Source organism: Haliotis asinina, chromosome 15, assembly GCF_037392515.1.
Source record: "Haliotis asinina isolate JCU_RB_2024 chromosome 15, JCU_Hal_asi_v2, whole genome shotgun sequence".
NCBI classification, from domain to species: Eukaryota; Metazoa; Mollusca; class Gastropoda; order Lepetellida; family Haliotidae; genus Haliotis; species Haliotis asinina.
In genome coordinates this window covers 33624968-33641622 of record NC_090294.1, presented here as the reverse complement: position 1 = coordinate 33641622, position 16655 = coordinate 33624968, and positions in this window count along the sequence as shown.

Here is a 16655-nt window from a genome sequence, read left to right as displayed (position 1 = left end):
GACAAAGTCTGCTTATCATAATCGACATGTTTTCTGCTTTTTATTATTCTTTTATGTAACGAATAGAATATTTACTTGTTTGTGTACACATCCAAGACTAGACTGTTGCTCACGAGACTGGACCTCACGACAGGCATACTGTTTCAAGCTCTGCGAACCTATTCACTGCACGTACGTTATGAGCGCGGCGCAGCACCACTGTTGAAACCACTTTTCCCCCAGCGCTGGAATCAAAAGATTCTTATATCTTATTTGCGTATTATTTGAACACGTGTTTGTGGATGTAATCAGTCCTAAACGGCAACAATAAAATAACCCTTGTCGATGCCCTAATCCATTTAAACAAGTAGCATAACTGTGTATGCTTCCAAACATTAAACCACAAAAAATCGGAACAATGTAGTCCTCATCTTGGACATTAAAATATCACATGTAATTTACGTTTTGTAATTTACGTTTATTAGATGTTCAGAGTGAGTGAGTGAGTGAGTGAGTGAGTGAGTGAGTGAGTTAACATTTAAAGTCACGTCGGCAGCACTTCAGCCATGTCGTGACTAAGTCAAGTAAATTCACATAACTGCATGTAAAGTATACAAAATCTGTCAACGAAGGACAGTAAAACCAACAATATCAGCCATGTCGTGACTAAGTCAAGTAAATTCACATAACTGCATGTAAAGTATACAAAACCTGTCAAAGAAGGACAGTAAAACCAACAATATCAGCCATGTCGTGACTAAGTCAAGTAAATTCACATAACTGCATGTAAAGTATACAAAACCTGTCAACGACGGACAGTAAAACCAACAATATCAGCCATTTCGTGACTAAGTCAAGTAAATTCACATAACTGCATGTAAAGTATACAAAACCTGTCAACGACGGACAGTAAAACCAACAATATCAGCCATTTCGTGACTAAGTCAAGTAAATTCACATAACTGCATGTAAAGAATACAAAACCTGTCAACGAAGGACAGTAAAACCAACAATATCGCAGTATTTTAGAAGTAAAACTACAATTCATCTCTAAAACTGGATTTCAAGTTCAGACAACGCAATATAAAAATGGACTATGGATCGCCAACAGCTGAAGGTAGATCACCATATTATGGACCGTGGGGGCTTACAGTACATAAGGTCCCTAGCTGGATTTGCACCGTCCCTTCAGCTGTTGACAATTTAGAGAATATACACATGTGCTACGACTGAAAACGGTGGAAAGTTGAAGTATACTTTGAATGTTTTGGGACTTAAATACCCCCTCAAGAGGACAATACTTTACAGTACATTGGCCCCCTTTGATGTACAGCCACTAACAAACTACCAGGCATTAAAATACATCTATCTACAATACATAACAATCACAGTTAATCAGTGAACTCAATATCCTTCAAATAGACAATAATTAGATGAGAAGTAACAGTGTTAAAAAGATCCTTAATTGCTTTGCAGTAACTTATTTATCCCTCGTGATGAAGGGACGTTCAGAAATTCCGTATAAGTGGCAACGTGCACTACAAATACCCCATGGAACTGCGTGTTCGAAGTAGTCGTTACTTCAGCCTGTCATTCGAATGTGAACTGTTATCACGGGAGCTTCCTCAAGTGGAATACGTTTTCCAAAGGTAAAGATGATTGTACTGTTTTGCCACACGATGTACATAGTTTTTGAGTTACGTTATATACTTTCATTAATACCACATGTTTCATGTAAACGAAACTTTTGACTTGACAACTGGCACTGGAATCTGTATTCAGGTGTACTATATCTGTCTGTTCCAACAGAACAACACTCGCGTAACCCTGGCAACATAATTCAGGGCCATCCACGTTGTGTCCTGTGGTTTATATTTTAAACGTCATGAGTTCGTGATATGATTTAACATTCTGCTCATTGACCACAGAACTCATTCGGTGTGCCCATCCCTAGTGACATCGTCCATAAGATATGTGCGTCTCAGGGCCCTGCAGGTTGTAAAAGTCGATTATTTAATGAAAAGCATTGCTGTTGTAACTGTGTTCATGTTCATTCACTGAGCGTAAGAACATGAAGAAGACTTGCATGGATATTGGTAAGCTGGGACGTTTCTGAAGTGTAAACAAGTTAAGTTGCAGATCCTCAGTGAAACGCGAAATTAAGGTAAGTGTTAGTTGAAATTAGTATTTATTATTCTTTGTGCACAGTCAATATCAGTTGTGAAAACGAAATCACAAATATAAAAAGCAATGACCGCATATATCTAACCTTTCCTCGAAACAAAAATTTAAACTCTCGACGGAGAATTCACCTGCGTTTTTTAACGATTACGACATGCAGGATACTTTTAGTGATCATGATATATATACTCTGTGCCAAATCTATACTACGAATCTGTAATAAGAAGATTTTGAACCATCGTATATTCCTGCTCATGCTGTCACTTGTCCACCTCTAATTAAAACTCATACCACGAATTTCAGTTGTTCAAGCACAAATGGTATTCAGCGCAGGTTCCCACTGGTAGCCTGTGTACTACCTGTATGGCGGAGGAATGCAAAATGACATGCAGTATATACGCGGCTCAGCTGAGTTAATATAATGTTACATACATGCTGACAGTTATTAAGAAAATTTTGATAAATTTTGACAGGTGTTGTGCATCTATTCCACGGACTAAGACCTTAAGACATACATTGTGTGACATGAATCTGGAAAACCAGAACGCCTTCCAGATTCCAGATGACGTCGGTTCAAAATGGTGGAAGGCAGATCAGTGCGAGACAAACAGGACTGTTTCAATGATTGACGTATATTGTTTTACTCTTCATTGTTTGGTCAAGGACCTCTCTCCACAATCTACGCATGAAGTCACAAAACACGTAAGGAAGCGTACTCTCTTGTGTACTCATTTCTTTCGCACTCAGGAGCAGTGTCAATGTAGACTAGTCACAAGGCTATATACAGTACGTGATAAACGACTTTCGTTTGTCCGACTTCCAATTTCTTGTTGAGTGAATGAGTAAATTCAAGTTTAATCTTACATAGGAAATATTTAGCCATCTCATGACATTTTACGTCACAAACAAATATATTAAAATACACTTGAGCGGTATAAAACATGTTGTCAAAGGACAGTATAACAACTGCATTATCACGTTTATATTTAAAACCAGTTTGGGAGTTAGCAACACAATATAAACATGGGCTATAGATCGACAACAACTGAAGGTAGATCATAGGGACTTACAGTAGTTTTGATACCTGTATGGATCGTAAGTGTCATCCCTTCAATCGCATCTCTTCAGTCAAATGCAACTATATCTTCAAATGACAAGAATACGTGTAAAAATCTGATTTGAATGTTTCGGGAATTATGAGTCACCGCCGGGGTACAATACATTTACAATACTTTAGCCTCAATTGAGGATACAGCCAATAACAATCTAATTCCAGTCAGAAAAAGGCATCAATGTATAATTGTATATATTCATAAAAGAAACATAAATAAATAAATAAATAAATAAATAAATAAATAAATAACAGTTTGTGTCGATTTCTCAGATCAATAATTAAATGACAATTAACATAAGCAAGATTTCCTTTATGACCGTGATTCTTTAATACCAGCGTTTACAAAATTGAAAAAACTCACTATCAATCGAGATATATGTGTATATCTTGTGTACACAATGTAACCAATGTTTGGTTGATTTATGTGCATGCATTATATTGATACCAACTTTAGTGTCCCACTTCTTTTGCATTAGATCTATTCATAGCTTTTGTAATCGGTGTATGTGAGCAGGAGTGGTGTCCCATTTTTTACAGCTGTAAAATCAGCCTTTGTGCCACCAGGTATTCCAATACGGCTAAATAGCGAATTGAGGACGATGTCGCTTATCCCAGAAGCAAGATCTTTATGTAATTCAATTATTTCGATTAAAAGTGTATGTTTACATGAACGATTTTCAAAGGAAGTGAAGTCTGAAAAAAAGTGATATGTTGTTTTCATTAAGGACGTTTATTAATGTATGTAAGAGCTCTTTGCATGGTGTACTATGGAAATACAGCTGTCATCTGGTAATCTAGAAGATTACCACTGTCCACTGTCTGCCGCATTGTGTATGAGGTGTGTAATGCCATTTACACATACATATGTCCGGCTGTGGTCAGGTTCCCTGAAGGCGAAGAACTTAAACGGGTTATTTCAGGATTCCATAAGAAATGGAACGTTCCAAATTGTGGAGGTGCTATTGATGCAAACTCACATTCCAATCGTGGCCCCTCAGCAGTTCCACTCTGATTATGTGAATAGGAATGGGTTCTACTCAATCATCATACAAGCTGTTCGTGATGATAAGTATAGGTTCACTGATACCTGCATAGGGTGGCCAGGTCGAGTTCACGATGCAAGGATGTTCTCAAACTCTAAGCTGAGGGCTTTGGTAGATGGTGGTGAGATATTACCGCCATATTACTCATCAGAAAGTGGATATGCCCGTTGTCATCTTCGCAGACCCTGCATACCCTATGTGTCCTTGTCTACTGAAACCATATAGTCAAGAGGTGCTCTGACGGAGGGACAATCGTACTTCAACTACAGACTGAACAGTGCGCGCATGACTATTGAAAACACATTTGGCCGCTGCAAGGGGCGATGGAGACGTCTATCTAAGCGTATTGATGTGGAGTTTGTGCCAGCACTCACAGCAGCTTCAGCTGCCTTGCACAACATGTGTGAGAATGAACACGAGTTGTTCGACCCAGACTGGCTGCAGGATGTAGATGCTAGAATATGAGAGTGTGGACAACAAGTTCATCCAGATCCAGTCACTGGATCAGCACTGACTGCACAGTTTGCCAGTGAAAGACAATGAAGATTTTCTGATGAATGTTAGATACAGCGAATACTCTATCCATGTTTATTCAATGAACAAATAAGTTGTAACCCCCCAAAAAACTCTTTAGTTGAAGCTCTTAAGCTAAGAATTCATGACTTCAGAACAAGAGTTTTGTTTCATAAACATCATTAAAGAAATATACTGCTCCTGCAAACAGAACACTCTTTGTTTAACTTTAAAGTAGATACCAACGTCTGTCATAAAGTTAAAAAAACTGTTGTCATCAGTTATAAAGATAGTATATTCTCAGTTCAATCCAACAATAGATAAATAACGATGAGTTTAACAGTTTGAAATCTAAGAATTGGTTGTTAACAAGAATTCAATCTAAAGCTAAAATTAAGTTGTCACCAAGTACATTTGAAGCTTTGAACAATATGTAGTTTGAAAACAAGAGTTAAGTTACACTAGGAACAAAGAAGAAACACTAGGAACAAAGAAGAAACACAATCTAATGATTGGTGGGGTGGTGGGGTATTTCTACCTCTGAGTAATGGCACTGGGTAGACTGAACCTTGACCTGGAATCATAGCTGCCTGCAGAGGAAACTGTGGTCCCGGTTAAGCGGTTGCTTGGTCTCTGTCTGCTGTTCGCTGTTTCTCCTCTCTGTCGAGTTTCTTTAGATCAAACTGTCCCATGTGAGCCTCGTGGTGTATTTTCTTCATTATTTTCAAACCTCTTCTTTTCTAATTCAGACTTGCTTCAGTTCTTCCATTTGATTTGGTGAATCTGCTTTTCCCCTTCTGCTTTGTTGCTTGTTTCGATTATTGCCTCTTCTTTTGCTTGTGGTTCAGCATATGATGTACCATCCTTGTTGTCGGTTCCTGAGACATCTGTATGCAAGTCCTCACTCTCCAGCAGAGGTATGACATCCTCCATCTCCTTTGCAGCAAGATCAACGCCATCACCAACAGCCTCAGAGTTTTCTGTATCTGATACTGGTGGTTGAAGACTCTGGATTACCTTTCCAGGAGCCTTATCTCCACTATTACATTCATTTCCTTGAAGAATTTACACATTTGCGTGATTACCCACTTTTCTTCAATGCATCTCGGCATTGTCTGTACGACTTTTTGAGAATTTGTATCCTTTCCTTACACTGATATCTGGTTTTCCCATAGCCCATGTCATGTAAAGCATTGCTGATTTTTGTGTATACAGCATTGTCTGTTTTCGAAGGACTACCCAGATGGGATCGTGCTTTCAAATCCTCCAGATACTTATGCGGCGCTTTGTGCTATCATCGCACCATGAATTACCTCGCGAACACTTCTTCTTTGGTGGCATTTGCACTACTTCAAAGTGGACAAGACTGTTGGTAATGATGCAAATGATTGCATAAGTGCTAAAATAGATTTCCAACACGCAATCTATAAATGCATAAGTGCTAAAAATAGATTTTCGAGGAAAAAAAGAGTCCATTGTCTGTACAGGGGTGTTACATTTTTCTCATTTGCCCCCTGTAAGAATATATAAAAAATGTTTACATGACACGTTTGCCTCAGGGGTAAATATATCCACGGGGTAAACAGATTTGCCATAACTCGTGACCTGGGGCAAATTTGGCCTCAATACCCCTCTAAGATCTTCAGGCCCACATACCAGTCAACACAGATATACAACACAACACGTTTACTAGACAAAGACAAAGACAACACTGACTACAATCGAAATACGATCACGCGTCACAGTTCATGGGTCCACGTGCAGGCGCACGCTTCTGTTGACGGTTGTTGCGTTTGGGCGATGCTGTCCAATTGGCGGGAACAACTTCACAACCCCCAGGGGGTAAATATTTACACTAAATACGCCCCTGGTGGTTTCTTACCCCAAGGGGTAAACGCTGCATCTAAACGCGGCTTTTAGAGACACATTGTAGACAGGCTGAAAATCTTGAAAATATGTATTCCTACGCAGTTCCATTGTATTAATAATGATAATTATTACATATATTATTAATTTCATTGTGTTAAGGTAGGCAGTTACGTCGATTGGAGATTTCTCTCGTAAATGTGACGAAGAAAAGTCTCCGTCCTTCCTCAGTATATAGAGGTCCAAATGATATTTCAAGAGGTACCTCTGAAGGCGAAGGGACAGTTTATCTCTATTAATCATTTTTCCTTTCTCCATTTCTGATTTCTCCACGGTCGGTTGTGAAAATGACGTTTGTAATGATGTCTCGGATTCAATTTCATCAGTCCGAGAACTAGACGCAGACCGACAGACTGCTTCTCAAGATGGGTAATGTTGACGAAATAGATTTTTGTAGCGCAAGTGGGTTGCACAGCATGGAGAAAATGAACAGTCTTCTTACATGCGAGCAAAGGTTGACAACGTACATTCCTCGCTTCGGTTGGGAGAATATTTTTAATGTCCAAATAAAATGTCACCACCATCAAAGGTATACACCCATTTCTTCTCTTGGTTGTGCTCTCACATTTCCAACCCCATGTGGAACAATTACACGCGTGAAATATTCTTTATTCAACATTTTTAAGCGCAGTTCGTGGTATATCAGCCCGTTCTTCGCTTCCATTACCCCTGTCAGCTTCTGGTTCACAGGCGTGAAGGAACAGGAGGGTATTATTCCATATGGAATACTTACAGTTACCTCCCCTGCTTCATTCGCCCACTACGCCAGAAGTGCTTTTATGTACAATCAGGAAGCCTATATAGAGGGGGATAAGAAACTCCCCGAAAAGCCGCTGAACGTATGTCTCGGGTCGTTACGTAACCAGTGTAGCCAATATGGTGGCAGCGTAGTATTTAAGATTGAGCCCGGTTTATTTTCAACAGCTGAATATGTTCGCTGAGTGTTGTAACAACTGAAATCCAACATGTAGAAGATAGGTTAACTATTTTGTCACTTCAGTTTAAGTCAAATAATTGGTATTAGTGTCCGTGTTAGGACAGTGATTTGTAGTAAAGTTTCAAGCCGGTAAGTTATAGCTCACTGGCTTCTATTCTCGATTCACCGCGAAGATATAGACTAAATTGTTCCGATAAAAAATTCTTTCACACATTCGTTTAATTTTTAGAAGGAGAACATACCTTTAGTTTAAAGGTATTTACAAGTAATAATGACAGTCTTAAGACTGAAAAAACTGTTAGGGTATAATTTGGGTGTGTGAAAAATATGACATTTCGCCATTGAAATGCTACACGCCGTTGTTTGAGTATTCCTAGTTACTTCCTCAAAAGCATCTTTCACATACACCTTTAATTCATATGAGGGGAATATACTATCAGGTGAAATGTGTTTGCAAGTAATAGTGATAGTTCCATAATCTAAAACAAAATGTTAGGGCGTATTTGAAGTGTGTGAAAAATATGACATATTGCCGATCTGATCTGATTCGCCATTGATGCTTGAGGATTATAGTTCCATAACTTCTTTCTTTTTTGTTGATCCTATTATTTGACAAAACTGGAAAGGTGTTTTAGAACGCTTTGTGAGAGTTTTACACTTTACTTTTGAGGGCAGTGTTCAGTGTCAGTTAACATTTTGTTACTGTCCATTCCATTCCCCACATGCAATAAGATATCTGAATTAATTATTAATGTAAACAAAATGTTTCAAAGTAGATTTTTTATAAGGACAGCTGATGTTAACACGTGTTCTCGCGATACTTTTGCGTTCTTTAACATGTTTTAGGAGGGAAGGTTGCGGTGTATCATTTATTCTTTCATTCATTCACATATGTACTTTGTTATTCTTTCACTTTATTTCGTTCATTCATTCACATAATTCTTGTTCTTAATTCTTAATATAATTCATTCATTGTAATATTCCGACTGATACAATAAATCGGCTGAAGTTCTGTTAAAGGGATAATCTACAAAGTATATACTCTATATAGTCTCCCTGGTTCAACAAAATGAAGTTGCACCTGGAGCGAGCCAAGTCACTGTGTGCGTTGGAGCATGACGAGGCACTCGTTAATTAGTACAAATGGTAAAGAAAGAAAGCGAGTGACCTATCCCTGTTGTAGAATATCCCTGGTAGAATAAATTTACGAAAATTCTAACAATAGCGACGACAGATCAGACAAATAAACTCCAACAGGTTCATGATAAAATTAGGCAATATGGTATTTCTTTCTAATTTTTGCTTATTCTTGTTCCGTCACTCCGTACAACCGGAAGCTGGCAGGGGTAACAGAGGCGAAGAACGGCCTAAATACCACGAGTGGCGTTCACAATGTTGAATAAAATATATTTTACGTGAGTAATTATTAAACATGGGGTAGGAAATGCGAGAGCACAACCAAGTTAGGAAATAGGAGTGTACCTTTGATGGTGGCGATATTTTATTTTGATAAGGAAAATTATTTTTGATCCAAAGCGAGGGAAGTACGTTGCCAACCTTTGCTCATTTCGCTCGAATATAAGAAGACTTGTCATATTCTCTATGCTGCGCACCCCTGTCTGCGCTACAGTTTGCCTGTGGTTGACTTTAAAGAAGTCAAGTCAGCGTGAGACGCAGTAGAGGACACTGAAACCGTGTGAGTTTCAGGGCAGGGTCAAGTTGAAGCAAGGTGTGTGCCATCACAGTTAACGAACTTGTGAGAACCGTCATTGCGATTGCCACAACGATAACATATACTACCGACTTTCGGCTAGAGGGTGAACCAGCCGTGTCTGAAATGTCGAAACCACTCCAGAGACAATTAGCATTCTTCACCTGTCCGCAAGTACAGGAAATGGCCTTTGAAATGGCAAAAGGATTGTGTTTGATAGGAAGGGAATCAGCAGCTGGAAACGAACCCATGAGTCCAGAGAAATAGCTGTATTTTTCTACCCATTCAATGACAGATGGTTAGGCCATTGTAAGAAATTGGAGATAATATTTGGAAGACAAATTTACCAGATCGCCTCTGGCATAGGAGTCTAGACAAAGATATATAATGCATATTTCCAGTTGGTAGGTGGTGTCAATAATATACACATGAGCGTTAATTAAGCACACCCATTTTTATGCTATAAGATTGTGTTTAATTAACACAACACATTGGTCATTCATAATATGGAAACCAAACACATGGTTATAAACAATCTAAAGTGTCAATCCATCCAATACTGCTGCTACTTTCGGTTGTAATTTACTTGACGGTCATATGGGGACACTAAAAACGTTATCAATAATCATGTCCAAAACTATGGTCACTGGCAATGTCTGTGATCCAACGTACACAAAGTTCTCAGAAAACTTTCACCGTTCAATCCTAACAGTAATGGTGACATCAGTATTTGGTGTATCCTCCCCTCCCACGGGTAACTGCTGCAACCCGTCTCCTCATGCTGGAAATCAAACGCTGAATGCGCACCATTAGAATCCTCATTCGTCATGAAGAGCCTGGGTTAATTCCTGTAGATTTTGAATAGGTGGATCCCTTACTTGAACTTGACGCCCTAGATGGTCCCATAAATGCTCAATTGTGTGGACCTCAGGGCTTCTCGCAGGGCAATGCGATCTGTCAACTGCGTAGTTCTGCAAGTATGCGATAACAGCTCCGGAACGATCCGATGGGGCCTAGCACTATCGTCCATACATACTGCCCGACTGGCGAGGGGGTGGTTATCAAAATGTGGGACAACAACAGCTTCCAGTACTTCCTGTTGGTATCTCTGACCACTGAGTGTCCCTTGAATAGTGATAAGATTCAGCTTACAGTCATAGGAGATACACCCCCACGCCATTACAGAGCCACCAAAGGGTTCAGCAGTTTGTGCTTTATAGTACGCAGTACACATCTTGTGCACGTACCGTGCGGCAGAAAGAGTGAATTGTGATCTATCACTTTCACTTAAAGTGAAGTTGGGATTGCAATGCGATAGATCTAGTGTCAGATCGCCATCAGACATAAAGTCAATTGGTCCAGTATTGGCAAGTTCACACCACAGATCATCCCGCACTTCAGATGTATGTTCACACGACGTTATAATGTGGGACAATGGAGCTGAAAAGAAGCTTCCACGGTGTTCGAACATATACTTTTCTGATTTTAGCAGTTTGCAAACGGGAACAATTATCATAAAGTACTCTACAGAATGCCTAATGACTGAATTCTTCTGCACGGCAACCCAACCTGGGTGAAGTGATACACACGTATCAGTGGACACACGTCAGTGGATTTGCTTGGATTCTTGGAGATCTGGTTCGTTATGGGTCCGCTCAGTCCAAGATCTCGACTGAAAGCCGAACACAGCAGATTTTACTTTGTTTTTCCATAAGGTATAGCATGGGAAATCGCCGTTGTCGAGTACGGACCTGATATGATCCATTAAGCCATACTTTTCGCACAGTCTGTAGATATTTGGTACAGAACCTTGTTGATTTTGTGAACAACCATGGTGAAAGCTGAGCAGTCGAGTGAGGAGTATCATGTAAGGAAGATCTGACGTATCCATTTTCAATTGCCTGCCGAAGAACAGTAGCTTTCTGGAGTCTATTACACCTTCAAGTGGCATGACACCGAGCAGACCAAAACATACGTCAGTGCGAGTTAGTTTCGGCAATCCTTGAATACACCAGATTGTATGTCAGTCTGTATGCCCTCTCTAGCATCGTAATTTCGACTTTTGTGAGAGTTGACCAAAGCTCACATCCATATAGAGCCTACGCCAAAAACGTTCAATTTCAGCACTGTTCACATATTAATGCGTCGATAAGAAAGCAATGAGAATACTTCATTTCACCTTTTATACCCCTCAGGCAGAACTTTAGCCTGTCAGCACGTGAATTTCAAGCTAACTGCGTGAGTATTTAGATGTAACTGCTTGACGTCCCTGTATTGATCCCTTTTTGTTACAATCGACAGTTGTTTTTGGTGGTGCTTAATTAATGCTCATTCAGGTAATGCACAAGATTTTCAATATACACTGAAAGACAAAAGAAACAACGTAATATTGGAAATGAGATTTAAGTATCAATAATAAGTATTTGAAGCTATTTTGTTTTGCTTTGTTTTTGTTGAGCCCCACCCTCTGTCAGCACAGGGACATAGCCCACGGCAAGTAGATTGCTTACGACCATCAAGGACGTGTTGTGTACATCATTCTGTCCCTGCTCCACGCAGGAGAACGCTATTAGCATTATTCAGGACTCACTCACACACTCGCCACGAGGAGGCTGCTCTTCGCGAGTGCCCATATTTTTAGAGGACGCGGTGGCCGTGCGGGTTTGAACGTTGTCTTTTTATAGTGACTATGTCCCCGCCGTGACATAGTTCGAATATTGCCAAATCTGTGAAAACACTAAAGTCAATCATGTGCTACCGAGTAGGTGCCTGATTCTGAAATTGTGCGTTCGAATCACGAATGGGACTCGACCTAACAAAAATACTTTACTAAGAAAGTGTAATCCCAGATAAAACACATGTTATATAGAATTTTTAAGTTACTCGATCAGGTCACAAATAGCTGAAATAATTACATCAATATAACTGTTTAAGCATTTGTGTAGGGTTTCATGGTCTTATATATACACCATTATATCGATAGATAGATAGATAGATAGATAGATAGACAGATGGATATAATTACACAATCACCAATAAATATGCACGAGGTCGTCAAAATACGTTTTCAAACCATTTAAAATTGTAAATTGTTGATGCTATTAGACGTAAGACTTCAGATATTGATGACTGTACTGGGGAATACAGTCATTCTGCTGACACTGTCTTAAATGCACATACTAGCATACAACATATACTCAACTTTAACAATACCCATGTCTTCACAGTTTCTTCTGAGCAGGAAGTTTCTGTATTTACGTTACTATTTCGTTATTTTTGTATCTTTCAATTTCGTCGTAGGATGACAACATTCTCCAATACACATGTCAAAATTTCTTCAGTATAGACTGTTTTATATACGTCACGAGAAGGCAAGTTATATATGTTCAATCTAGTCTTTAAAGTCAGTAATTCAGACCGTTTAACTTCGTGAGTATAGAAGTACGTAGTTAAACGGCCAGAATTACGATCCTCGCCAATCTTTATCTCTCCCAGTATAGAGAAAATACGTCTACTTTCTTAACTCGCTAATAATGTAATGCTTAGCATGTGTTTTCAACATTAATGTTTCATGCAAACTTTTAAGCCTTGTGCGGGTAAATCTAAATCAGCTACATTCACAACTTGTTGTCCCATTTTTCTCATGCTTTATAACACCTTTGTTGGCGAAGAATCTTAATTTGGTATCAATACACGTATAATGTTTGTAAACCCAGAACTGTTAAGCCTCTGGTAAGATAAATAACCTCTTGATCCAGTGTCTGATGGACCTTCTCTTTTTACGTCGTAGCCCCAGCTGCTGAATTATCTTGCACATTATATCATCATGTTTATCAGACAGTCATAGCAGGTTTCAATGAGTCTCGTTGGATATTCACATGTTGACATTTAAGGACGCTTAACTGTGCATAGAGCGTGTCGCCTTCTGGCAGCAGCACATCAGACAATCTAACGATGATAAAAAGCAGCATGTTTAGAATGTGGCCAGTAGATTTCATACAGAAAACCTCACCGACGGCTAGCGTTGATGATCGCACTTATCTTAGGAATATCGGAGGACCGGATTTTTCATTACCACCAAATGCCAACTAGCACAGTTATTACAATGAATCAATAACGTTTTGCTATTTTAAGCTTACGTTAATCACAAAGTGACAATTGTACTCGACATATTGCCACCATCCTTGCACCCGTCCGCTGAAATGAAATGGTGATAATCATATTAGCTCCTTAATTGTATACTGTCTACTGATATATGGAGCTATTACTGGACGAATCAGGGAAACTGACAATGATACTGAGGGTTTCATGACGATAAATATAAAATTTCGCAAACTTCAGTGTATGGTAATCAAATGAGATCCCCTGTGACGCGTGATGTCATGATCCTTTGACCACGCAATCTTTACTAAGCTGAAACTTAAGCCCCATTCTTTAGCACTGCACTGAGGTTACCTTAGTGACTTATATCACACCTTAGTGCTTTGTGAAAGGAGTGACGGTCTCATTTCGACCCTGACTATTTGACGTTCAAGATTATGCTACTCCTGCGCGAAAGTGTGTCTGCTTACACAGTCCAAGCATGTACCGGTTACGCCCTGAGGAATCTAGCCACATTTCTTTTATGACCACAAGGTATTCGTGTCTATCTCACACATTCATTAAGTTTAAAAGATGAAACTAATTATGAAATATTTTCCTGATAGCTATTTTTAAAAACGATTTAACTAAATATCTGATAAACATAGCTCTTATATAGCTTTTAATAAAACCTTATATGTGTTTACATTTTCTCAAATTATAGGTGTAGAGGTGACTGGAACGTGACACCACCTGATAACTCCATTGCATATCACATCTGGAAAATTTATTTTTGAGATACTACTTGGTGTGTTCTGTTGGTCCAGCGCTTCGAGGTGGGATTATGCGTATGTACTCAAAAGGCTAGAAACAAAGTTCATTTTTGAACAAAACCTTTTTGGCTGTGTATCCAGTCAACTGTGTCGTCCATGGTGGACCACGCTTTTTAGAGTGGCAGGTTCAGTCGGTACGGTTTTGTAAAGATAACACTATAAGTACAATGGTATCATACTACTATTCGTTGTTGCAAGAAAAGACTGGGCAACCTACGAACACTGGGAATATTTTGATCTTGACAATACTAACATACTGTACAAACACCTGCGTGCTGATTATTCCGCAGGAATTATAATATTATTATCTAAACAAGACAACAGCATTTGAGCGTTCATTAATTCTTCGTCAAAACGAACAAATGGACTCCATATATACATATGTAGAGGCGATGTATAGGCTACCACAGCGGGTCACAAAACTGATAACCGAGAACCGATTTACTATCCATCCTCTCTAGTACATAACATGTAAAGGTGGATCACAGAAATAACGGCGATATGATTGAAAACCGGACAATAACGCACTCATCGACTCGAGAGATCAGAGGAATCAAATCTGTAGGATCGCTTTGCCAGAGCACGCCACACCACTGAGACGCACAACAGACCCATTAGAGCCCATACTGTACGTCGACGTTTGCGCTGTAGAAACATCTGCTGTCACACAGACCATACCGTGGCCCTATCCTCACCACTTGTCACCGCCCAAACCAGCTGCAATGGACAACTCAACATCGGACTGCTTTACTCTTATGAAAGCCGATCTTGTGTTGCGACAGACGATGGCAGGGTGAGAGTATGACGACGGCGTAGTGAACGATTTTCTAATGAATGTATTCTTGAAAGAGACTCATGTTGTAGGGTGCAATCGCTTTGCACTGAAGAGTTGGTACCGAGGTGTTTCAGAATGTCGGTTCAGGACGAGCAAATGGCGTGAAAGTTGCTTGCTATATTGACCAAGTCACAAGATCCCACGTTGAATCACATTTGAGACATGACAGCAAGCACTGTCTTCCACCAAGACAACACTCGTGCCCACACTGCCTGTGCAACACTGGACGTCATAGGACAAAATGCCATCCAAACCATAAATGATCTGCACTCAGTCCGGACTTAATAAACACATTTGGGACCTCCAACCAAGGTCGACATCTGCGGCTGGACTCGATCGGTCATTTCGCAGTAGACTGTGGCCTTCATCAATCGGCTGATTCATTCCATGTACAGAGGATACAATGCAGTTATTAATGCCCATGGAGGCCACACACGAAATGGTACCTTTTTCAATTCGTGTGTGTGATCCCCGAAACATGTAAACCGTAGTTATCAGGTTTGATCTCAGTCCACCGTTTGACTGATGATAACACAATGCCATTTAGAAAGTGGTCAGATGTAACGTATGTTATATTTTGGATTACCTTTTTTGGTGAAGTACAAATTCTAGTACTTTTGTTTTTGAGTTGAGACCCATCCGGTATTCGAACTCACACCCTCCTGATCAAATTCTGGCACCTAATCGCCAGCACACAAAGTCAGCCGCCTCACCCGGTCACAAAAATGGAAGTCGAATAACCGGTAGTCTAGACTGTGGACTTTGTGTACTCCTCTGATAAGTGTGAATTGGCACGACTCCCACGACTGAAAGCAATGATTACACAGTGCCATTTAGAAAGGATTAGAATTTGTACTTAACTAAGTAAGTGTAATGATATAACATGTTATTCCTTTTTTTATTGTTAATTAGAGTGAATTAAAGTGCACACGTTAAGAAACTTCTATCGGTGTGGCATTACTTTCACGGTTCAGTGTAGTTCCGTGATCAACTGAAATATGAACGCATGTGTTAAGCACCCGAAACGCAATATATACTTTAATATCAGATTGTTTCAAAGACACGTGACACGGAATGAACTTCTTTGTGCAGTTTAAAATGTGTGAGATATTATTCCTTTGTGTGGACATTGATGAACACATTCATTCCTCAAACAATATACCTACTTAATATTACGATATCTAAGTTTCACCTTCCTTTAACAAAACACGTGACAAGCCCCAAACAAATGCTTTGCCATTGTTTGTTGAACAGTGCCAAACGAAATAGAGAATACGTTTTAAATGGTAAATCATGTCGGCGAGAGAATATGTATTGATAGTTTCACATTTTGTTGGCTCAGTTTGTTATCTCCAGTTCGTTTACCTGAAGCAGTGTTAACCTGAAAGGACAACAGCAATCAACAGCTTACTTACGTTATCTCAGTTTGGCTTCAACTCTGTATTTTATATTTTGTCAACCTGATTCAGTTTCTCATTCATCCATTTCTCCGAATAGTCAAAC